Source organism: Aythya ferina (genome assembly GCF_964211825.1).
Source record: "Aythya ferina genome assembly, chromosome: 20".
Lineage (NCBI taxonomy): Eukaryota > Metazoa > Chordata > Aves > Anseriformes > Anatidae > Aythya > Aythya ferina.
In genome coordinates this window covers 3863238-3886483 of record NC_140318.1, presented here as the reverse complement: position 1 = coordinate 3886483, position 23246 = coordinate 3863238, and the positions used below count along the sequence as shown (strand labels likewise).

Here is a 23246-nt window from a genome sequence, read left to right as displayed (position 1 = left end):
AGCATTAGCATGCACACTCTTATTAATTAATACTTGCTAAACCGGGACTAAAAATAAAGCGCTCGGCGTCTCCTTTCGGCAAACGCCTCCTGCCCTTGCGGAGCAGTGTGCCTGGGCTTCGACGGGCTCGGCACACGGGGCTTTATCCCTTCCACAGCCAGAAAAAAAAAAGAAAAAAAAAGGGCTTCACAGAGCCAGGAATGCCGATAAAGCAAAACCTTCTCCTTCCATCCAGGCAAAAGCACCCGTGGCAGCTATTGCTTCTGCACGCCACAGCGTGAGGCTCACGCTCACCTCCGCGCCTGCCCGGGATGAGCTTTGGGGTCAGAGGGCTGCCGCATCCGGGGCGGGGAGTTAACGTTCCTTTTCCATCCCAACTTAACTTTTTTTTTTTTTTCTTTGCTGCTTTTTTCCTTCCTGGGCTGGGCTGCTTTGGTTGCACTTCCCACTCGGAGCTGATCTCTGGATTGCCACCGAGGGAAGGGTTTAAGCAGCTGGGTGCTGCGGGTGGGTTTGTGCACGCACAGCTGCTGGTTTTGATTAAACTGAAGGCCAGCGGTTGTTGCAAAAGTCCCTTTTCCCTGCGAGGGGCTGCTGCTACCCACCGGCACCCCCCTGATTGCAAAGCTGCTGCATCCTTCACCCCGTCCCAGCTGGGAGCAGCTTGGACTGTGCACAACACGTGGATCTGGGGGCACAGCTCCGAGATGCTGAGCTGGGACAAGGGAGGACCACAGGGATCAGGGGGACGTGATGGAGCCCCCGGGACAGCACCGTGGAGGGGACACGGGGAAGGGGCAGGTGGCATCTCGGGGCCGGGGCTGGAGGGCATCGCCGCGGGCTGGGGTTGTGCAGGTGTTGCAGAAATCGTGTGAGTTATTGCAAGGGGCAGCAGTATTGAGATAATTATAGTAGTGGTAATAATAATGGTAATAAGGAATTAATTCATCTTTATTAATCTTTATTAAAGAAAAAAAAAAAAGAAAAAAAAAGAAGCCCACAACTTTATGCAAGGCCGGGACAGCCCAGGGCCACCAACCTGCATCACATAAAACTCCAACTCCTGCAAGATTTAGAGCTGCTCTTTCCCCCCAGCTCAGATCCCATCCCTGGAGCACTTTGGCTGTCATTTGTCCAAAACCCCCAAGTTTCCAGCCAGCCCAGAGGCTGCAGAGCAAAGCCTGAAGCCAGGATCCCCCTGGGCACGGCCAGGGCTGAGCACCGCTAGGAGCACCCTGCTCCCCTCCCCGCTGTGCCCTTCGTTTTCCTAAAAGACCGGGGTGACAAAAATAAAGCAGCCCCCTCCAGGGGTGAGGATGGGGCCAGGCGAGGGTGCCTGGAGGGGTCAGGGCTGGTTCCCCTGTCCCTCACCCCCCCGGCCAACGCCAGGCCCCGCAGCGAGGGCTGCGCTTGGTGCTGCAGCGCGGCTGGCTCGCGCCAGGAGTGAATGTCAATGGTGCTGAGCTCCTCAGAGAAACGCTCAGATTCTCCCTCTAAACCAGGGAGGAAAAGAAGGAGAAGGGGGGAGGAGGGGAAACCAGCTCCGCAGATTAATTCTGCTGATGAAAATTAAAATCGGGCATCTCCAAAGCGAGCCCAGAAGGAGCTGCCTCAGCGCTGCAGCCCCTGCGAAAACCCAGCTTGGCTTCAGTCTCCTCCAGGGTCGGGTCGTGTGAGCAGGCATTTGTCCTGGCTTTGCTCATGCTTGGCCCACCAAAAACGTGCTGAGGCAGCGGCTCCCCGTGCAGGTAAACGTGCTGCAGGTGGTGGGGCAGGATCGGGCCCCCAGGATGCTCCGAGCTGGCCATGGGCATGGGGAGGGCGCACGCCTCCTTTGGGAGGGCAAGTCGGCCTCCCGAAATCGTGAGGTTAGTTGCAATGCCAAGGGTTTAAAAAACAAGCTGTGGAGGGCTTTTTTTATAATCGTCATTAACTTTCTGGGCTTTGGGGCTCTGCGGTGTACTTTTTTGTCCCTGTGCTGGATGGTGAGGACAGCTCCAAAGATCCCCCAGGGTTGGGATGAAGGCAGAGAGCGCGGGACTCCGGGAGCTGCTGCTTTATAAATGAAACCATCCGGGCAAGGTAAGCGCTGGGAGCTGCTGCAGGATCCGACCCTCCTGGCCAGAACCTACCTCCTGCTCTGCTCCCACAGAGCTGGGAAACCTCGCGGGGTGTCCCTGTGGCACGGACACAGCTCCGGGAGGGCAGTTACAGGGTGGCTGTGGGGACAGGAGGGGACTTTCCTCTGCTCGGACAGCTTTGGGCACATGGGAGGGCACCGGGCACTGCGGAGAGGGGCCTCGAGGTGTTGGGGTTGGGCACCCAAGGGTGGGACCCCTGCTGTGCACCCCGCTGCGCCCCACCTTGTGGCTCCCCCGGCAGCGTCCCCGCTCCCTGGCGGCGAGCTGGGTTTTATCTCCGGCTGCTTCCCTCCTCCCTCCCTCCGCCCGCTCCCTTCTCCTCCTCGCTGCCAAGTCCGCAGGTTTCCTGCTGTGACCTTGAGCTCGTTCCTGGAGCTGGTTGTGGGCTTCTTAAAGGAGCCGTGTGGGCAGTGGGGCCCCCAAAAGTCCCCTCCTGATGTCCCCACCCTCACCGGGAGCCCCCAGGGCTGGGGGGCACCGGGACGAGAGAGCACGGTGGCCCCTGAGCGCACCAAAACTGGGAGAGGGTGCAGGTGGCCAATTTGGCATCCCCAGGGCCATGGTGGTGGTGCTCCCACAGCGCTGTGAAAGGGATTTCGGTGGCAAAACCTCTGCCCATGCTGGGGGTCCCAGCAGTGCCAAGACCCCCAGGGGTGGCAGTGGCATCAAGAGGCTGGGGGTGCGCCCACTGCCCCGCACCAACACAGACGGGTGGCCGTCGATGGCACCATGGTGGCCCTAGGTGGCAGCTCGGTGGCCCTCGATGGCAGCACTGCTTCTGACAGTGGTAAAGAAAAAGTTTGAAAGCTGTGTCCTCTGCTCCCAGCTCCGCTCGGGACCCCTCGAGCATCCCCCCGGGGGCTGTCGGTGCCACTCAGGAGCAGCACCCGGAGCCGCAGCGAGGCAGAAAGCGCCCCGGCTGCCCTCACCCCGCGTGCCAAGCACACAGCTCGGACTCACCTTCCAGGAAAATCCTTCTCCGTGGGAGACCCCACCTGGGGAGCTGGCCTGGGCTCAGATTTAGGAGCCGAAAACCCAAGGGGAAGCACAGCCAGCATCCCATGCCACGGAGGTCTGAAGCTTGGTAAGCTGGATGGGCTGAGGTTCCAGCCTTGCTCAGGACACGCTAAAAGCTCCGTCGGCTGGAGAGGACCCCGATCAATAAGTGCCTTGGAGGCACGTAATAAAACTTTGAAATTATGCAGGCGTCGCCTGGCGCTGCGCAGGGAAGGCGGTGGTCAATTCACGGGGGTGCCCCTGGGGAGCCAGGGCTGAAATTAGGGAGCTAGGACGAGGGCCCCAGTGCTGGTTTTCTGTGGGTTTTGCCACATCAAGGACTACGTTAGCCATAGCCCTGGAATTACGTGCTGATAGCCATCCTTCGTGCTATCGGGCAGCAACCTTGGTGACTTGTAGCTGCTGGCCAGGTGGTGCCAGGGCGAGATCTGCAAGCCTGACGCAGCCAGGGCATGATGCGAATTAAAAAAATCAGCACCTAGAAAGAGGGTTAAGGGAAATAGGAATTGTAGGAGTCACCAGAAAGGCATGAACCTGCTCGAGGGGGGGGGGATTGTGCACCCCTGTGGCACCGTCCCCAGGCTGGAGCGAAGCACATGGGGGGTGCTGCATGCCATCGCTCCCTGGGTGCATGGATTTGGGGACCGTGGAGATCAGCGTGGGGATCCCAGGCCCTTTGAGCTGGGAACCAGCCCCGGCTCCAGCCCCAGGCCCAGCCCCGGCTGGCTCGGGGTGTTCTCAGCACCAGCTCTTACAGCTACATGTGGGGAAACTGAGGCACGGTGCAGTTACAGATGGAGAAGGAATAAACGACAGGGGAGAACCTCAGCAGGGCTCATGCCCAAGAGCAAACCAACCCCGCAGAGGATGATATTTTACAGCTTTCCCTGTGTCACTGAAAATACAAGGGCCATGACATAAAGGCTCTAACGGGCCACTAAATTCCCAGCCCGCTAGCCAGGACACCCGACAGGAGCTCATCATCTCCCCAAAGGAGAGGTGAAACCACCCCTCAGCGATCCTCAGGTGGGGTGCTGAGCCCCATGCTCAGTGCTGGCCCACGGGAGATGGGCCCAAACCTCCAGGGCTGTGGGATGGCACGGGATGAGCAGCCCAGGGCTGCCACCGAGCACGGGGACGGCTCTACAAAACCCCATCCCGCACCCCGCTGGGACTCAACCTCCACCTTTCCCAAGCCCTTCTGGCAGCACCAAGCCGGGGTTAGGCGGGAGGGAGCCGGAGGAGGCTGGCGAGAGGGAAGAAAAAGAGAAAAATGAGTTTTCCTGCTGCCCCAGCGGTGTGGCGATTGATCGGGTGCAGGTTAGTGTGGAGCGGTGCTGAGAGCCTCATTCCCAACCGCCGGCTCACAATTATTGGAAAAAAACCCGCGCTGCTGCTGCAGCGAAATTAGTTATTGATCTCTTGTCTGGGTGACGAGCGCGGCGCTGGGGCTGCGGGGCTGCTCTCCCCCGGGGGGCTGCAGCCTCCCCGCTGTGTTCGGATGGGGTTGGAGGGCTGGGTGCTGGGGTGCTGGGTGCTGGGGTGCTGGGTGCTGGGGTGCTCAAGGTGCTGGGGTGCTCGGTGCAGCTCCAGCGCAGCTCCCTGGGGGCACCCCAGCCGCAAACTCAGGGGATAAAAAGGCTCCGAGCACCCCCAGCTGCCCTGTGCCGGCCCCCAGCAGAGCTTTGCCGGGGGTCCCAGCCCTTAGGGAGCCGTGGCCCGGGGCATCTTCTGCCTCCTGGTAATGGTTGGGGGGATCCGGGAGGTTTTGTGGCCCCAGAGGCTCCTCGCCCCCCAGCCCCGGGCTGGTTGGAGAGGCTGGAGCAGCGTCAGCGCCCCCAGCACCAAGGGGATGGGGACGGGAAGGGGGAGCTGAGGTGGGACAAAACCTTTCCACCCATCCCAGGGCTGCTTTCACAGCTTCGATACACACACAAAACCAAACTAACAGAGGTTTATTTTCTGTGATTCCAGCTGCAGAGCAGGAGCAGGCAGCATCCGAGGTGCTCCCATCCAGGGGCTGCCCTCCGGAGGGTTCGTTTTGGGTCTCACCCTTTGCTTTTGGTTAATTCTGGAGGTTTTTGGTTTTTTTTTTTTGCACAGCACAACAGCATCACGGGCAAGGGAGGTGGCTGGAGGTTTCCGTGGGCATATCAGGGTTGTTTCACCCTCCGAAGGTTTTATTCCCCCCAGCTTTTTGCCCCAGAAGGAGGCTGCCTGAAGCGACGCCTGCCCAGGGCGTTGGTGCCTTGGCTTTTGGGATGCGAAATAAGAAGTGACCCGAGGGGCTCCTGGTGGGCAGGGGTCTCTGCAGCACCCCCAGGCTTTGATTTGGGCTTTTTCCATCAGGACGCAGCCAGTGCCCCCCTCCTCTGAGGTCCCATGGGTGCAGGGACCCCCCCACATTACCATCTGGGGGTGCCCGGGGGGGTACCCACGTAAAGACCCTAAGGCTGGTGGCGATGTGACACCAGGAGGGGACACAGCGGGGACAGGACGAGCAGCAGCTCCCTTCTCCTGCCTCCAGGGACAGGCAAAAAGGGCCGGGGGGGGCCTCCTGCCTCAGGCTCAGCACCCCGGGCAGCTCAGGACCCCATCCGCATGGGGGTCCCTGGGGGAAGCCGGGGGGGTCCCGGCCCCTTCCCCTAACAAAAGCCTGGGAACAAAAGGCTGCTCGAGGCGGGGAGGCATCCCCAGGCCGGGGGGGGGGTTATTTGTTTAACCCACGGGGGAGGTGGAAGGGGGAGAGGAAACTGCATTTCAAAGCCTCTCGCCCTTTGTCAGCCCCTGGCAGCCCCCCCTCGGCGCAGGCATTCCTGGCGCAGGGCCGCGCAGGGGGGTCCGGTTACACAGCGGCCCCCTCCCCACGGCCCCTGCCAGGGGGTCCTGGCCCCTTCCCACAGACCTCCTCTGGGGGTGGGGGGCACAAGGGGAGAAGGAAAAATGCAGCTGGGAATGGGGCAGAGCGGCCCCAGAGCGCGTTCCCCTGGCTCAGCCCCGTTTTGGGGAGCTGAAGGTGGGGGTCCCGGCTGTGCCACTGGCCTGGGGGCCGCCGTGCACAGCCACAGAAAGGGGTTTCCTGGTTTTTGGGGGGGTTTGGGTGGACTAAAAGCATCCCTTTGCCCCCTCCCCAAGGCTCCTGGTCCAGGCGGGGAGGCTGAACACAACTCCCCCTTGGTGCCTCCTTGGAGAGGCAGCTCCCCAGTTTGGCACTGGGCACCTTGCTGGGGAGAGCCGAGCTCGTCTCACCCAGCGCTGGCACCGCACGAGCACAGCCCCAAAACCCCCAAAACCCCACCGCTGGGATCCTAAAACCTCCTGACAGCCTCCATGGAATTAATAATGAACAAGGGGCCCCGAAACAACCCGCTGCATCGCGCCCCTGGCACCCGGGGTTTGCTGGGCCAGGCCAGGCTGCTTACACCCCCAAATGCTTTCCACCCGATATTTGTCCACCCTAAAGGCTGCCCTGGCTGTCACGGCTCCGTGTCACACAACCAAACGCAGGGACAAACGCAGAACGACAGGGACAAACACCACCCCGACCCCGTCCCCATCCTGCCCCGCTCGTCGGAGCTGGCTGAAGCCAAGCCGGGGCCGAAAGCAGAGGCTGGGCAGATGGGAAGACCAAATGATGGCTTTGCAGGGGGGCTCGGATTTGTTTGAGCCGTCGCTGTCTCGGTGAGCGCCTTCGAAGAAGGGACACACTTGAGAAAATCGCCATCTGCTCCCGGACCATTGGCAACCGGAGGAAAAGGTGAAAGAAATTCAGCGGCTGCGGCACCCGCCCGGCCCCGACACCGGCACCGGGGTTGTGCTTTGTGCCGTGTCCTGAAAGGAATTGGGGAATGAGAGGATGGTTTTGGGGCGAGCAAAGCCCAGAAATTAGGAAAGGGTGGATGAGGAGAGGAGCTGGGCTCGAGCGCCAGCAGCGAGGCTCTCCGAGCACCCCGGTTTTGGTGAATTTGGCAGCAAGATGAAATCTTGCCAGATTGATTTTTTTTTTTTTTTTTCTTTCCTTCCATCTCTGGGTTTCTAGTGCCTCCTGCTTCCAGCTGGGCTGGAAATACCACAAAAACAGATGCTACAATGCAGCACTTCAGTGCTTCGAAGCCGGCAAGAAAACGACATGAAAAATAAAAGCAGGCAGGGGGCGAGAGCCCAGGGCACCGGGAGGTGACCGCAGGGCTCCTGCCCCTTTTTTTTTTTGGTCTGTGCTGGGCACCCCAGGGCACGAGCCTGGGGAAACTCCACCCAAGGTGACACTGCTGGCTGTCACCCCGGCCACCTCCCCCAGCCTGAAAGCTCCCCGTGGGGCCCACAGCTCCAGTTTTGGGTTTTCCAGCTGGCTGGAGGTGGGCAAGAGGCTTCCCAAAACGCTGCTGGTTTGTTCCCAGAGGGCAAAATGCTGCCGTGCTGCTGAGCTGTGCCTGTTGGGGAGCTCTGGGCTGGCTGTTCCTGCTGGGAGACCCCATCCCAGGGCCTGGGGGGGCTCCAGAATGGGGGCTCTGCCCCACGGTCAGCCCCCCCTGGAGCCACACAGGGGTTTCCATCAGAGTCCTGGGCATGGTGGTGCCGGGTGGCGATGGGTTTGGTGCCCTGGTGTGCGTTTTGGGTTGGTGTGGGTGCAAGCATCGCTTCTGGAGGGTGCTGTGGCCAAAGGGGATGGCACACAGAGCCCCCCAAGGACCCCAGCAGCCCCTGGGCACACCAAACCCTGCACCGAGGGCAGCTCTCACCCTGCACAGCACACGGCAAGGAGCAAGGAGCCCGGAGCGGGGAGCAAACCCAGCCGGACACCCGGTGAGGAAGAGGCTGAGGCTGAAGAAAAGGAGGCAGAAAGGCAGGAGGAAAAGCTCAGCCGAGCTGCAGCGAGCAGGAGAGGCTCAGGCACGGCCGGGCGAGGGAGAGGGAGCCGAAATCTGCCGGGCAGGCTGCGCCTCGCTGTCAGCCGGCTCTGATTAACGGGCTGCCTTCCAGCTCCGCGCCGGCTGCGTTCCTGGCAGCAGCCGCGGCCCCACGGCTTCCTGCCGTAGGAGCGGCTTGCTGAAAGGTTACATTTGCACAATGTGCCGCTGGAAAAAGCGGTGCCAGAGGTTGCAGGCGGGGGAGCCGGGCGCGCGAGGCAGCTCCGCGCTCGCTCTGCCTGTGTCATGGAAAAAACCCTCGGGGTGCGGGGGGGGACGCGCAGGAAAAGAGCGCAAGGCGGCTGCGGAGCGGGGGCAGCCGCCCTGCCAGGGGATGGGGGGCACGGGGAGAGGGGTAGGGGGCTGCCAGTGCACCCCCCTGTAAGCTGGATGCTGCTCGGTGCCAGCCCAAACGGGGGGAAAATCGGGGCGGTTTGGGTTCTGCCCACCCGGCCCGTTGCCGCTCGCCGAAACGCCGCTTCGTGTCGCCTGGCACGTGCCGTGATGGAGATCTGGGGGGTGCTGCCCCTTGGTGGGGAAATTTGGGGTTGTTCAGGGGGAATTCACAAACCTGGCCAGGATTATTGCCTTCGGTGGAGCCTCTGAGCCGGAGCGCTGCAATTTCTGGTGCTGGGCACGGCCGTGGCTGCGCCCGCCCGCACGCGCTGCCCATCCCGAGCCGTCCCCAGGATTTTTGGACCAGCTCCTCGTGGGCTCGCTGAGCCCACCCCAGCTGCTCTCTGCTCCACAGCTTCCCCTAAAAACCTCCGCTCGCCTCCTCCACCGCACCTCCCGCACCAAAAATCTCCTCCAAGTGGCCCAGGCTGCGGCCGAAGCCACCTTGGCACGCGGGATTTCCCTCGTGGAGCCATCCCGACCTGCCAAACGCTCCCGATCCCTCCTTCAAGGCAAAGGACTCCGTCTTCAGCCACTTGCCCCCCCCGTATCGCCCTTCCTTTCACCTTCTCCCCCTTCTCCTGCCCCCCTCACCTTTGTGCCCCAGCACGGCAGCATCCAGCCTCACCCCGGGGTGCTGTGGCCGGCTTGCTGCACCTCGCAGGAGCCGACGTTTTCCTTTTTGTCTCCCTCGTTTCCTTGGTTTCAAGGTTTTTCTTCCTCACTGAGCCCCTAATTAACGAAAAACAACAAGGAGGATTCCCAGATTCAGGGTGCTGCAGGGCTGGGAAGGGGGATCACAGGTGCCCCAGCCTGGTTCTCCCTCCCTGACCCAAAGGTTTTGCCCCAGTTCCTTGGTTTTGCCCCAGATTTTTTATAATCTCCTTCCCCCTGTGCTGTATCTCTCTACCAGAGCTGCCCGGACCCCAAACCAAGCCACATCCACCCCACACAGCATCACCCAACCCCAGCCCCATCACGCTTGGATGCGAGCCCTCCCCCTGCAACGTCCCCAGCTTCCCTCTGTGTCTGTTTCCATCGGGATTTGGAGATAAGCTCCAAAATCAAGGCAGTGCTTTTGCCCCTCTGCCTTATCAGCCAGCATCCCCCAGCGTTCCCAACGGGGTGGCACGGGAAGGGGAACAGAGACCCCAAATCTCTTGGACTCCCCTTCCCCACATGCAGAGCAGCCCCACAGCCCGTGGCGGGGCTCCAGAAGGTGCTGGAGATTTTGGGAATCCAGCTGTGCACCGAGCAGCCCCTGCCCGGGGACGGCAGCGTGCGGCACCCATGGGTGTGGGCACAGCCCAGGGACCTCGGCACACCTGGGTTTCATTCCTGGTTCTGCTGCTGGCCCAGGGATGCCCTTGGGCGAGTTGTTTCCCTTCCTGTGCTTCCTCTCCTGTTTTATCTCGCACTATCACAGCCTTTTTGTTTTTATTTTTAACCACTGGCTCTGCCCGTTGAGGTCTCACCAGCCCGTGGCTGCCTCTGTCTGTCGGGCATCACTGGCAGGCAGCATCTGGCCAAGTGAGTGTGCCATGAAGACAGCAGCATTTGGGCCACTTAAAAAAAATAATATATATATATATATTAAAAAAAATAAAAAATAAAGACCAAAAAAATCAACAAAAACCGTGGCCCAGGCGAAACAGCTGCTCCCTGCGGAGCTGCATCCTGGCCACCACCACCACGGGGAGATTTTGCATCAAGCCCCCAAAATTTGTGCAAACGAGCCCTGAGCATCCCCAGGGGACAGCAGGAGCAGCCCCTGAGTGCACAGGGAAGCCCCCCCCCTGCTTTGAGCCCCCTGCCCACGAGGCGCTGGTTGTCCCGTGCTGGGTTTTATGGCACAGAGCACCCAGGATCCAGCCCAGCTGCAGGCGGCTTCCATCCCCCTGCTGCTCCAGGGAAAGCAGCTCCTGCATGAGCCTCCCCACGGGATCTTCCCCCGGTGCAGGACTGGGAGATGTCCCCCCAAAAATCCTTGGGGGCCTTGCAGGAGGGCAGAGGTGCAAGTGGGACCTGGGACGAGGGGCAGCGGGGGCGATTTTAGCCCCCGAAGTGCCTCCGGTGTGGACCAGATGTTGAGAAGAGCTCGGCTCCCGGCCACCCCCGCTGCAAGCCCCGTTGCCAGATCATGCGAAGAATCCTGGCCCCGAAGCAGAGCCAAGACACCCAGCTCCTGGGGGAGCCAGACCTGGCCAGCTAGAGGCAATCAGCGGTGGTTTTGGGGACAAACGTGTCACCCTACAGCTGCTGGCTCCTCTCGCCTCCTCCCCGCACCCTGGAGGCAGAGCCCGTTCCCAGGACGAGGCTTTTTCCCCCTCGCCCCTTTCCCCAAACGACGTCTCTGGCCGTGGCAAAACGCACCGAGCCTGCCGAGCACTCGCCTGTGGACGGCGGAGATCTGGCTGCTCGCACGGGCTTGGCTTTCCTCCTCGTTTCCAGCTGCTAAATTGCATTATAGGCCGTTAAAAACACGGCGCATACTTTCCTAATGTGGCTTTTCCGCGGTAAGCGAGCAAGCGCGGCCGCCACCGAGATGCTGGGCGACGGCGAGCGGGCTGGGGGGGGTCACGGGGAGACCCGAGCCCCAAATTGGACCCCAAAAGAAGAGAATTGTGTGGTCCCGTGGGGGCAGCTTGCTGCCCTGCCCCGTGCCTCAGTTTCCCCAGCAGTGGGAGCTTTGGTGGTGCTGCCTCTGCGATGAGATCTGGCAGCAAGCAGGACGCGTGTGCAGCACCTCGGTGTTCTTTAGGGGGGAGCTTTACAGGAAAAGGGGCTTTTGCTCAGAAATTGGGGCTTGATAGAAGTCCAGAACCGAGCTAGAAGCGCTCTGTTAACGGTGTAATGGCACAAAAAACCTGATTTCTGGGCACGACTGGAAGTGCCACGCGGCACCCCAAATGGAGACCGCGTCCTGTCCGAGGCAGCAGCAGTGCCGCGAGCTCAGAGCCATCTCCCCGCAGCACCGATGTCCCCATGGGCCTGTGGCTACAAAACCACCTCCTTTGGCTCGCTGCAGCACTGCGAGGAGCAACCCAAGTGCCTGAGCGGGTAGGGATGGGTTCCTTCGGGGCTGGGAGACATCCCAGTGAGAATTTGACCACGTTTGGGGCTGGGGCACAGGCGCTGTGCCCGAGCAGGGGGTTGGGGAGCTCTGCCACCCCCCCAGGGCTCCCAAACGCCTCCTCCCTTGCCGAGGACTGGGCATGGAGGTGACAAAGGCGCTGCAGAAGCTGTCACACCTCCTCGGACCTGCAGCACCACGATGCTGAGGGCTGCAGGCACCCTCCTAGGGCACCCAGCCCAGCTCCATTCGGTGCCGGTGGCGCAGGGAGCTGCGCACCCATGGGTGCCAGGGTGAAGGTGCCAGGGTGAGGGTGCCAGGGCAGCCCTCAGCTCCTGGCAAGGGGCTTGAGGCTGCTTCCAGCCCACTGCAACCCCTGCAGGCACCTCCTGCACCTCCAGAGGAGCCAGGAGAGCCCCACAGGCAGCACCCAGCACCCAGCGAGAAGGGGAGAGCCGCGAGAGGGCGAGGAAGGAGTTAAAGCCCGGCGCAGGCAGCCCCCACCCTCTCCCTTCTCTGCTAACTTTGGGAGGAAGGGAATAGCATAAAGGTAAGAGTGGAGGAAGGAGAGCGAGGAGACAGATGAGGGAAGGAGAGAGAGAGAGAGAGAGAGGGAGAGGGGGAGCCGGGAGAGGAACAGACGGCAGAGAGGGAGCGCGTGGGGGGGAAGATGCTGACGCTTCTCCTCCATCTCCGCGAGATGCGGAGAGAGGGGAGCCATAAAAAAAAAAAATAAAATAAATATAAAAAAAAAAGAGGCAAAGACCGAGGGAACATGGGAGAGGGAGAAGGAAGGAGCCCGAGCGAGGGAGCATGTGTGAAAGTCGCAGCGAGAGAAGGGGCCTCTTTGATTCCCCGTGCCTCATACCAGACAGTGTCTAGACTGCAGCAATTATTGTCAGCTCAGAACACCCAGGCATTGCCATTTCAGCTGAAAGGGAGCTTAACAAAGAGCGGGGAAGGAAAAAAAAAATAAAAAATACCCTGCCAGCGGCGAGCTGGTCTCCCTGCAGCACAAGGGGCTCTTCGGAGGGCCCTCGGTCACCCCTCGCTCCCCGCAGACCCCGGCCCCGTGTGCCCTGCGTGGCGGGGGGGTGACGGGTGCCAGCCCCGGCCCGCAGACCCTGGGGGTGGCAGCGGGTCCTGCTGCAGCCCTGGGGCTCTTTGCTGCTTTTGGGGTGGTTTTTTGGGCTGTCTGGGTGCCGGGGTGCAGGGATTGGGGTTGGGGAGGTCGGTGCTTCAGGCTCCCCGTGGGTACCCGAGGTGTGCTGCTCCGGCAGGGCAAGCTCTCCAGCTCTGCTGGTTTAAGGAAAGGATGGGAATTCTCCTGGGTAAAATCCCAGGAAAATCTCCTTCCCTCTCCCTGCTGCTCCCTTCCCCTCCCCGTCCTCCCTCCCCGCTGCTCTCAGACGAGTTACCCCTTCCCCTCTCAGGCCCTTTGCCCTCTGAGAGGTTTTTGTGCCTTTGGAGCCTCCTAGCAGGGAATTAACACCGAAAACTGGCCGAGAGTCAGGAATTCCTGCCGTGCACCCAAATGCCCACGCCGTGCCCACCCCGACCCTCCGGCGAGAGCCAGCTCTGAGTAAGACGGAGAGGAAGAGGCCAGGAGGAAGGCTGGGTGTCCTCCCTCTGCCCTGCCTCCAGTTTGGGGAGCCGAAACGATCCCACCCCACGTCTCCAAGGCTTCGCTGCCCGTCCCCAAAATGTGGGTGCCGAGAGCTGAGCGAGGAGGGGAACTTCCCCTGCCCTATGGCTCTGGGGACCGTCCCCACGGCCCCTCTGCTGGGAAAGGCAGCTGATCCCTCCCTGCACCGAGCACAGCCCGGGATTAATTAGTGCTGTTAATGCTCAGAAGGGAGGCGCAGGGAAATACCCGGGGGCTCGCAGGGTTTGCGCACTGGAGAGCCGGGCTGGGGGCGAGGGAGCTCCAGGTTGCGTGGCCAGGACGGGGTGACCCTGCCCCAGGGGCTGAATGTGGGTGACCCCCACCGAGACCCAGCAGAGCAGGGGCACCTCGGCCAGGAGGCTGAGAGGTTTTGTTGGTTTAAAGCAAAATTAGATGGAAAAAAATTGCAAACTGCTCTGCAGTTCGAGAGGCGCCCGCTCCCTGCTCCGAACCCAGTCTGGCTCAGGTGAACTCTTTGTCATCGTCACCTTTGGGGAACAGGATCCATTTTCTGGCCATGTCTGCTAAAACAAGGACTTCTCCTTGAGAAGATGGCACCGACGTTGCTGTGTGGCCAAATCCAGACCCGTTCTGGATCTGGCCCCTGCAGCAGACCAGAAAAAAATGGCAGCAGAAGTCCTACAAAGGACCGAGATGGCAACGCCTGTATGGGGAGGCACTCGTGCCCCTTGTTCGAGGTGGGCTGGCCATGCAGAGCCACATTTCCCCACCCAGGGCTCTCCAGGTGATGGTCCCAGGAGGAGAGCACCCTCCCTGCCCACTGCTCACGTCCCTGGGGTCTGGGCAGCGCGGGGGGAGCAGGGCTGCAGCGAGCAGCACAAGAAAGCACAAAAATGAGGATTTCTACCAAGGAGAACGAGATGTTTTATGGAAGGACTCGGGCTGGTGGTGCAGCTATGGGGGACACCGAGTTTCCACGCAAATGTGGGTGCTGCAGCAATGCAGAAGTACTGGGGGTGTGCAGCTCTTCACCTCATGGGCTTGGGGAAGGCTTTGGCCTTCACGGGGAGCTTTGTGCCAGCCCGTGCTGGCCCTGGGCAAGGGGGAGCCTGGCTTGCAGCGTGTCCCACCACGGTCCCATCAGGGCTGCGAAGCCACCACGGGCTTTGTACCTCAGACCAAACACATCCACGTAACGCAGTGGGAACGGCACCAAGAGGGATCTGCAGCTCGCCCGTGCCAGACTCCCACTGCAGCGTTGTTGGGCAATGAAAGAAGCAAGACCTCACTTTCTCCTCTGCCATACCTCCTCTCCAGCTGCCTGAAAAAAAACAAACCAAAACCTCCCTCAGGCAGCCTGGCCAGCCTTCCAGAGCGATTTGGGGACCCCCAGCTCCCCATGGAGCCCCTGCCAGCCCCAGCCCCACAAGGCTGCAGAGCCCCCCACTTGCAAGCAAAGGCTGGGAGGAAACCCAGGCACATCCTGCAGCCCTGGGGCACCCAGCGGGGACACCCCCAGGCAGGGCTGGCACCGCTCTGTGTCCCCCTGCCCATGCACCAGGCACCCCAGCACCTCGCCACCCCCCTTCTGCCAAGCTGTGTGCAAATGCCAACTGCTTGTTTTCCTGTTCCTCCAGATTTACCCCCTCTTTTTTTATTTTATTTTATTTTTTTATTTTTCTACCCCCTCCCCTTTCCTTCCTTTCTTCTTCCTGGGTTAAAAATAATCAAGTTTCTGGGAAGCAGCAACTCCTGCTGCGCCTGCCTCCCCGCACTCGCCCCGGAGAATAGCAGCGCTCGGCGCTGGGCTCCGGCCCCTCCTCGCTGCCTGCTCCTTCCTCCTCCCCACCCCCTACAGGGATCTGACTAATATGCTTGGGCTCTGCTTGCCAGCTCAGCTGGAAAGGAATTTAACCGTTGCGTGCTCTGTTGGGAAGAGCGGGGAGCCGGGGGCTCCCCCAGGCAGGAGCCACCCGCGCTCCATCGCCCCGGCACCCCTGGGTGGGCTCGGTGCCCGGCCACGCTGCCCTGGGCACGGGGAGAAGGGTGATGGAGGAGGTGGGATGCGTCGTGCTGGCACCCCTGGGTCCCAACCCCGAGCCCCGAGTGGGTGCGATGATCCCAGGGGCTCCCTTGGACGTGTCCTGGCTTCCCGTGGGGGAGGCGAGGCGGAACGCGGCACCCCAGGTGCCGTGCTCCCCGCGGAGCTCCTCACCCACCCCGGCTGCTCTCCAGGGCACCTAAACCCCAAAGCTCCGAGCCTGCGACTTGCCACAGGCCTCAGCAAAAGCTGAGGTGCGAGCTGGAGCCCCACGGATGCTGGCAGGGGTCTCGGAGCTGCCCCACGGCCCCAGGTTTCTCCTCCGGTCCCCCGATGGGGCTGGCAAGCCCCGGGCGCGGGGAGCTGCGGCTCAGAGCTCTGCAGTGCAGCTCTGGCAGGAGCCAGCAGCCTCTCCTCCAGCTCCGTGGGTAGGAAGCAGCAAGCAAAGGCAATGTCATGCCTGGGTGAAAACCCCGCGGGGAGAGAGCTCCCCCGCCACCCCCCCTGGTAAAGGCTAGCTGCTAAAAAAGCAGGTTTTTTGGGGGGGACCCTCTGCTCCCCTCCCTTCCCAGCCAGGGGTTTGGCACAAGCGGGTTTAGCAGCACGGCAGGAGGAGCAGGGAGTCCTGTTTGAAAGCAGGGCAAGCCCCACAAAAAGCCTCGACCGAGGTTATCCCAGCAAGGCTGTGGCAGAGGCAGGAGCTGACCCCGTTCCCCGAGGCTCCAGCTCGCTGCTGTACTGCAGCACCCCCCTGCTCAGCCAAAAACTCCCCTCGAAGCCTCCTGGCCGTGGCAGAAACACTTCAAAGCCAGGAAAGCCAAGCCCAGCACCCCGGCGCTGAGCAGAGCCAGGAGGCTCAGGAGGCTGCTGCTCACCCTGGTTCAGCGAGAAATGGGGCTGAGATGGGGCTGCGGAGGAGAAAAGGGCTCCGGGCACGAAGCACGGGGAGCTGGGGAGGCTCAGGGGGGGCTGCAGCCAGCAGGGGACCCTTTATCTGCTGGGATGCTCGCAGCAAGGTGCGGCGTGCCCCAGGGGATGGGGATTGCTCTGGCAGGAGGGAATTGGAAAGAGGAAGATGGGGCTCTGCTCCGAACCCTCAGTTTTGTAGGACAGGGCAGGATGGAGCCGAGTTTTTTTTTTTTTCTCTGCAGGACCCAAGCTCAGCCTGGGACTGCAGCGCCGGGCTGGGCTCCTCGCTGGCAGCGCCGCAGCACCGAGGTTTCTGCAGCCCTGGGTTCTGCTCGTGTAAGCATCCTGGCACAGCCACTGCCCGGGGCAGGGACGTGGGACACGGCGTGCCACCTCCCTGGCTCGGCAGAGGGACGGGGAACGGGCACCCGCTGCGCTCCCACCTCGGGAAGCAGCAGCCGGGGCTGCACAACCAGAGCCTGCTCCAAAACCAGAGCCTGCTGCAAAATCAGAGCCTGTGGTCAGGGGATGAAGCAGCAGCCAGGAGCAGGGTCAGGCTCCAAACATCCCCGGGCGAGCCAGGACGCATCCGTTTGCTCCTCGATCCCAAATTTCCTGGTGTCTCCGGTGCCTGGGGAGCTCCCCCAAAGGGTTTCGCTGCTCCCCTGCTGCTCCCCCCATGCCCTGCGGCAACCTCAGCGGCCAGGAAACGCTGGCAGGAGGGAAAGGGGGGTTGAGAAACTGCAGGCAGCAGGATGAGGCACGAGCCAGCACAAGCAGGATGTGACTCGGGGTGACGGGGACTGCTGGAGGGGTGCCACGAGGAAGCAGTGCCCGGGGGGCATCCTGTAGCCTCCCCCCTGCGCTCCAGCCCCAGCCAGGGCTCGGCTCCCTTGCACGTCACCCCGGCCCTTCCCCGGCCCTTCCCCACCACCTAAATCCTGTCCCGAGTGACTCCTTCTCCCTCTGGCTGCTGTAGGGTGCTGCGCTCCCCGCCCCGGGCACACACAGGGCTGTCACCCAGCCTCCCAGCCCTGTCTTGGTGTCTTCCTGGCAAACCTGGCAGTTCCCAGCGATTCCTCAGCACAGGCTCGGTGGAAACGTGGGGAGGTTTTGGGGTGGAGGGGCTTCAGGACGAGACCTGGCCCTCATCTCTCCTCAAACCGGCTGCGTTAGCGCTGCAGGAAAAGGGAGAGGAGGGGATGGAGGAGGAGGAGAAGCAGGGAAAGGAGAGAAAAACAAACAAAGAAAAAAGAACGGAGAGATTACTTTTGCCCCCAAAAATGGTGCCCAAGGCAGCTTTGCTTGGTTTTCCCTCTGGATTTATCTGGCCCCAAGGTGCTGCCCCCTCCCCAGCTCCCGGCTCCTTGTCCATCCCCTGCCTGTCCCCTCCTGCCTGGTGGGGACCCAGAGCATCTCCTTGGGTTTCGTAGCTCCAACAAGGCCAAGAAAAGCCCGTCCGTCAGCCCCTCCTGCACAACGAGCTCCAACCCCAGGCACAAACCACAGCACCCACCCCAATAAAAGCCAAGGAGGGAGATGCAAATCACTCCCCCAGCCCTGCCACACCAAAACATGTCACAAAGCATCACAAAGACCCTGATGGCTAAGGGCACGCACAGATATTTGCTTCGTGGCCATTCACCATCGCTCTTGGCTGCAGCTCGCCCCGGTGCCGGGCTGTGCAGAAGGGATGTTTTTTGTTTTTTCCCTGGGGAGGAGGTGGGAGATGTCGCCCACCGCTGCTTCCCAGGGAGACGGCTCGGACAAAAAGCCAGCGCTCAGCAAAGAGCTTTAGCTGGGTCAGCACCCTCCAGCCGAGGGGTTGAGCTCCATTTCCAGCCCCTACCTGCACCCAGACCCACCACCACCTCTCCACATGGGGATGGATTTACAAGGAGATGAAGCCAGCCAAGCCCACAGATGGCTGAGCTGCTTCCTCGCACCAGGACAAGGAGCCTCTCTGCTCCCTGCAGCATCCAGGGCATCAGCCTGGTGGGGCCAAGCCCTGCTGCTAGCCCCAAGCCCCAGGCGCTGTCCTCCCGGGTGGCCAAAAGGGTCTGGGGAGGGGGCTGGAGCCTCAAGGGAACGATGCTCCGGTGCCTCTCGGGCTGAGCAGGCAGCCCTCACCTGCTACAGCACGTCCTGGACACTGGGAAGGGATCCCACATCCCTCGGGGAAGAGGCAAGGTGGAGAAGACCCCGTTATACCCCAACACCACCCCCCAGACAACAAAATCTCCAGGGCTCCGGGATGCTGCAGCTCTGCTGTTCCTTCTCGGCAGGGTTGTGGTGGGTGTGGGGCAGGGAAGGAGGCTCTGAAGATGCAAACCTTCCTCTTCCATCGTGCACGTGATGGATCGGTGTGTTTGGGCACTTTCTAAAATAATTTTGTGACCTTTTCATTCCAATAAATCTACTTTTTTTTTTTTTTTCCAGCTCAAATATAATCTCAGTGTGAAAGAGGAGACCTAAAAAAAAATATAAGTTAAGCACCCTCCAAGCACGATGAAACCAAAACCTTTCTGCCCAAAGCAGACCTGAAACAAACATTCATGCTGGTTTGGGGTACATTGTGGGTCCTTTTTTCCCCCTTTGTGAGAAAGTCCCTCATAAATCCCAGCTCTGGGTTGCCCTGGCCCAGCTCCCACACCAGACACGACCCCTTTGGGCACCAACCATTGCCCCCCATTTGTTTTCCCAGCAATGTGGTTCACCATCCATGGACCAGACCCGTTGGACTCTCGTCTCCAAGAGCAAGGAAAGCTTGGGTTCACCTTGCTCACCTCCAAGCCTGCCCTGAGCATCCCCCGGAGGATCCTCACCTGACCTCCAACCCCCGGTTTTGGAGGAAAAAAAGCCTCCTTCCTCCTCCATAACTCAACATCATGGCAGAAAACTGTTTTTACGCTGGAGGAACCTCCTCTGGTGTGGATGTCTCTCCTCAGGAGCCCTTCCCAGCCCAACCCAAGCTTCCTGCCACCACCCAGGTCCCATTTTCCAACCCTCCTACCCAGGGGAGGTGGCGTTACGGCGAGCACCAAGCTGATGGGGACGCTTTGTGGGGAGGGGGCTACACAAAGAGGTGCTGGGCTGCGTTTCCAGCCGCCCACCCCTCGCTGCAGAAGGAAGCAGCGGCAGGGCCGTGCCCTCCGACCCGAGGCAGAGAAGTGAAACCCCGGCGAAGTAGCAAACAAGTCGAGGCGTAAACACGGCACGGATCCGCGGCGCTTCACCGCGGCTCGTTATCTCCGGTTAGACTGGAGACGGTAGAGCCGGGTTTGAGAAACGCAGAAATCTCAGCAATTAAAGATATGTCGTGTCAAAAAAACTCTAAACTGATTAAAGTTGAAGGCTCCGTTTTCTTCTTTTCATCAGAGAACGGAATCAAAACCTGCCTGGAAAGACGCGCTCCCCCCGTTCCCAGCGCTCCGAAGGCAGCGCCTGCATCCGTCCTGCTGTGTCCCTGCATTTTAATTACCACCTTATTAATATTCATGAGGATAGGCACTCAAGGGGGATTGCAGTCTGTCATTCTCTCTCTCTTTCTCTCCCCCCGCCACCTCTCCCTCTCTCTCTCTCTCTCTCTCTCTCTCGCGGCTGAATCTGTTTTTTTTTTTTTCTCCCCTTCCCAACAGTTGGCGTGCTGCAGATCCGTGCGCGGCCGCGTGTGCACGCAGAGCCGCGGCGCTGTGCGCGCAAGGGGAGGGCACCCATGGGTGCCACGGGGTGGGAACGGGATTACCCTTGTGGCATGGGGCAGCCCTGGCACCCGGAGATGAAATTGAGCCCTGCTGCTCCGGTGGGGAGTGAGTGTGTGTGCGCCTCCGTGGCTGCTGTGCGCTCGGTGCCGGCACGGCAGCGGGGAGGCCCGGTGGCTGGTGCACGTGCGAGGGTGTGCACGAGGGTTGTGTGCACGGCTGCGGGTGTTCACGCTCACTTGCATCGCTCTCGGCATCTCTGAGCACTCGGGTTACGGTGTGGGGCCTCGTGGAGCTGCAGGCTGGGCCCTGAGGGTGAGGTGTGGGACCTCGCGGGTGCTGCACGCACCCAGCAAAGGTGGGGACAGCCCCGGCTGTGCCCCGTTTGGTGGCGCGGCGTGCTGGCCAGGCACAGAGGGTCCTGGCTGCTCTCGAAGGTCTACAGCACTGGCATGCCCTGGGAGGAGAAGCAGGAGAAAGCCACGGGTGCAGGAGGGAACAGGTTGGTGGTGGAGCTGGAGGAAAATGGATTTTCTCATCCCTAAGTTGAACAACGCGGGGTTCGCCCACCCCTGGCTGCCCTGCAGCGCGGAGCCTGTTCTATGTTCCCTACTGAACATGAAGGCCACGTGGCGGTGGAGAGGAGCTGGCTTCCTTTATGCAAACCCACACGTGCCCTGCTCCCCTCTCGCTGCAGGGAACCTCACAAGGGCTGTTCCCAACCAGGTCCCAGTCCCTGACCCTGTAGGACAGCGCTGGGGCGATGCAGGGCCCGGAGCTGTGGGCTCGCAGCCCTACACAAACCTCCCAACCACCACCAGCCCAAGCACCAAGACCCCACGTGCTGCACCTGGACCACGGCCCCGTCTTCCTCCATCATCTTCCTCTTGGCTAACGCCACCCAAAGCGCCGTCAGGAGCCCAAAGCCCCCTTTGAGGAGACTCCTTCAGCCCGGCGCGCGGCCCCGCCGTCACCAACCACCTGCAAGAAACCTGCCTAGAGACACTCCAACTCGGCGGCTCCCCAACGCCCCACTTGCTCAGCTCCACAAATATTTGAATTAAGGTCCCCTGGGGAGCCGCAGTCACAGAGTAACTGATTTCTCCTCCTTCATTATATCTCTGTGTAATTTACCGAGGGACGGCGGCGTGTGCCTCCGTTCGAGTGAATTCCCAGCAGGACTCCCCAGAGCTCACAAATCAGGCAAAGGCAAGGCATTAGAATATGAAAGGTGAGGCTGGTCTCCCCACCAAGACTCATCTCGCTCTTCCCCGGCTCCGGCAGCCCCGAATTACGTTTTATTTCCGCCTGCCGCCTGCGAGCGGGTTGGAGCTGGGCACGGGGCCGTGTCCCCGGCTCCGTCCCCAACAGCTCCCTTCTGGGCAGGGAGGGGAGCGGGGTCACCTCCCTCCCGGCAGCATCTCGGGAACCAGAGGTGCAACGAGCACAAAGGGAGCCAAGGTTTCCAAGAGAAAGCCAGCAGAGATCCTTGCCCTGAGCTCCGACTGCTTTTCATGAGTAGCCCGTGCCTCAGTTTCCTCACCTAACGGATAAGAGCAATCGCTCCCTCCATTTACTGGTCTAAGACCCCAACTTTTAAATGTTGGAGGTCTGTTAAGCCAAGCAGGACGGATCCATCTCCAGCCAGGAGGAGCTGGAGGACAAGTTTGCCCGTGCGCCTCGATGGTTACCTGGAAGAGATGAAATGAGCACCGAGAAGAAACAGAGGGAAAGGGAGGGACGGAGGAATTTGGTCTCAGGATGCACACGGAAGCTGCTCAGGGCTGTTATTGTACGAAACGCAGTGCGAGGAGCTTGGTCTTCAGCAGACCCAACTTGGTCCAAACTGAACCCAAAGCTACGCCCTGCGTTGATGTGCAGGGTGGGAGCCCCGAGAGCGGGAGGCGTTTGGGATCGGGGGCTGGTGGAGGGGCACAGGACCTCCTGCGGGTCTGCTCAGCGCCTCCAGGCTGGGCAGGAGCTGTCCCTCCCCGAGCCTCCTGGCATGGGATTGAGGGGCTGTGGTGCCGGAGCACGGCACCAGCTGGGCTGCGAGGCAGCGAGCTGTGTTCCAGATCCTCAGCAAACAGTGGAGGGCAACATTTTGCTTCCTGGAAACCCAGAGAAAGAAGTGTTTTTTCCGAAGAGCCGCAGCTCAGAAGCAACCTGTAATGGAGAGCTCGGAAAGCTGGGTGTTCCCCCTGCCACCTCCTCTGCGAAGACAAAGCCTTGGCAGATGGTGGTGGCGCGTCGCAGCGCTCCTGCTCGGGTTTGCTCTGGGAGCTGGGTGCACGAACCCCGATTCTGTTTCCTCCCTTTAGGGGTTCGAGCAGTGTAAAATCAGCCCGTCCCTCGGACACCTCAACTTCCCAGAGCCCACCTACTGCCTCCCCGCACGAGCTGACTTGAAGACCTCAGGCTGTTCAATCTGGAACAAAGAACTCCTTTCTCCCAAACGTTCGCCAGAGAGAAACGGGCTGTGCTGAAACCAAAAAAAAAAAAAAAAAAGAAACAAAGCCCCTGCAAAAGGCAGCTCCAAATCCCCAGCCCCAGCAGGACAAGTTCCCTCCCCGAGCCTGGGCGAGCCCCGTCCCGGTGCCAGGGCTCAGGAGCACGGGCAGGTGAGCTGGTGTAGGGCTTCCTCCTGTGCTGGGCATTTGTAGAAGGCTGTGAGAAGATACCTGGGAGGAAAATGCGCCACTAACCCTGCTCCAGAGCATCTGCAGGGGATGCCAGCCACGATCTTGGAGCCGCAGAAAGCCCTGGAGCAGGTCCTGAGCTGTCCCCGTGGGCACCCCACGGTGCTCGCACGTCCCCCAAGGGTTGTCCCCAGTGGGACCCTTCCAAAAGCTCTGCCCATCCCACCCCCTGGATATCCCCAGCGGGTGCTTCCACCCCACCCCATCCCATCCCACCCCACCCCATTCAGGGCCAGGTCCCCCCCAATGGGGCAGCAAGGAGCCGAGCAGAGAGGTGACAGCAAATGAGGGGTCTCCATCCTCCAGATGGGGGGAATTTTGTGGCAATAATGGGCAGAGAGCACCCCGGGGAGGGTTGCTGCTGGCTCCTGGGGGTGAGCTGTGAGCCCAGGACCCCTCGCCTGGGGGGCTCGGAGCGGGATCAAAGCGCCGAGCGCAGCCTGAGGCCGGGGGAGGCAGGCGGCGCGAGATGAAACGGAGCAAAAAGTTCCCCGGGTTCGGACGCGGGACTTGGAAAGGATTCGACGGCAGCTTGGAAAAGGAGGAGGAGAGGGCCGGGAGCAGCAGCGTTCAGCAGAAAGGAATGTCCTGATGGGCCGGCAGCCTGAACGCCAGCCAGGACCCCCCCACACACACCCCCCCTTCCCGAGGCTGTTTAAAAGCCCCGGACCTCTCCAAGCCCTTTAATTGGAGCTTTAAAAAACTTCCTTGTTCCTTGACGCGGCGAGCTTTGCG

General features: G+C 61.1%; 2 long non-coding RNA genes across 2 annotated transcripts; one reads left to right on the top strand and one right to left on the bottom strand.

Moving 5' to 3' along the window:
- Nucleotides 1-436: 436 nt before the first annotated feature.
- Nucleotides 437-3341, top strand: LOC311421994. Its single transcript, XR_014685124.1, has 2 exons — nucleotides 437-2082; nucleotides 2968-3341. It is a non-coding gene; the product is annotated as an uncharacterized lncRNA (long non-coding RNA).
- Nucleotides 3342-5096: 1755 nt separating this feature from the next.
- LOC311421719 lies at nucleotides 5097-18540 on the bottom strand. Its single transcript, XR_014684982.1, has 3 exons — nucleotides 18242-18540; nucleotides 17171-17289; nucleotides 5097-9193 (listed from the first exon to the last, which is right to left on the bottom strand). It is a non-coding gene; the product is annotated as an uncharacterized lncRNA (long non-coding RNA).
- Between the last annotated feature and the right edge of the window lie 4706 nt (nucleotides 18541-23246).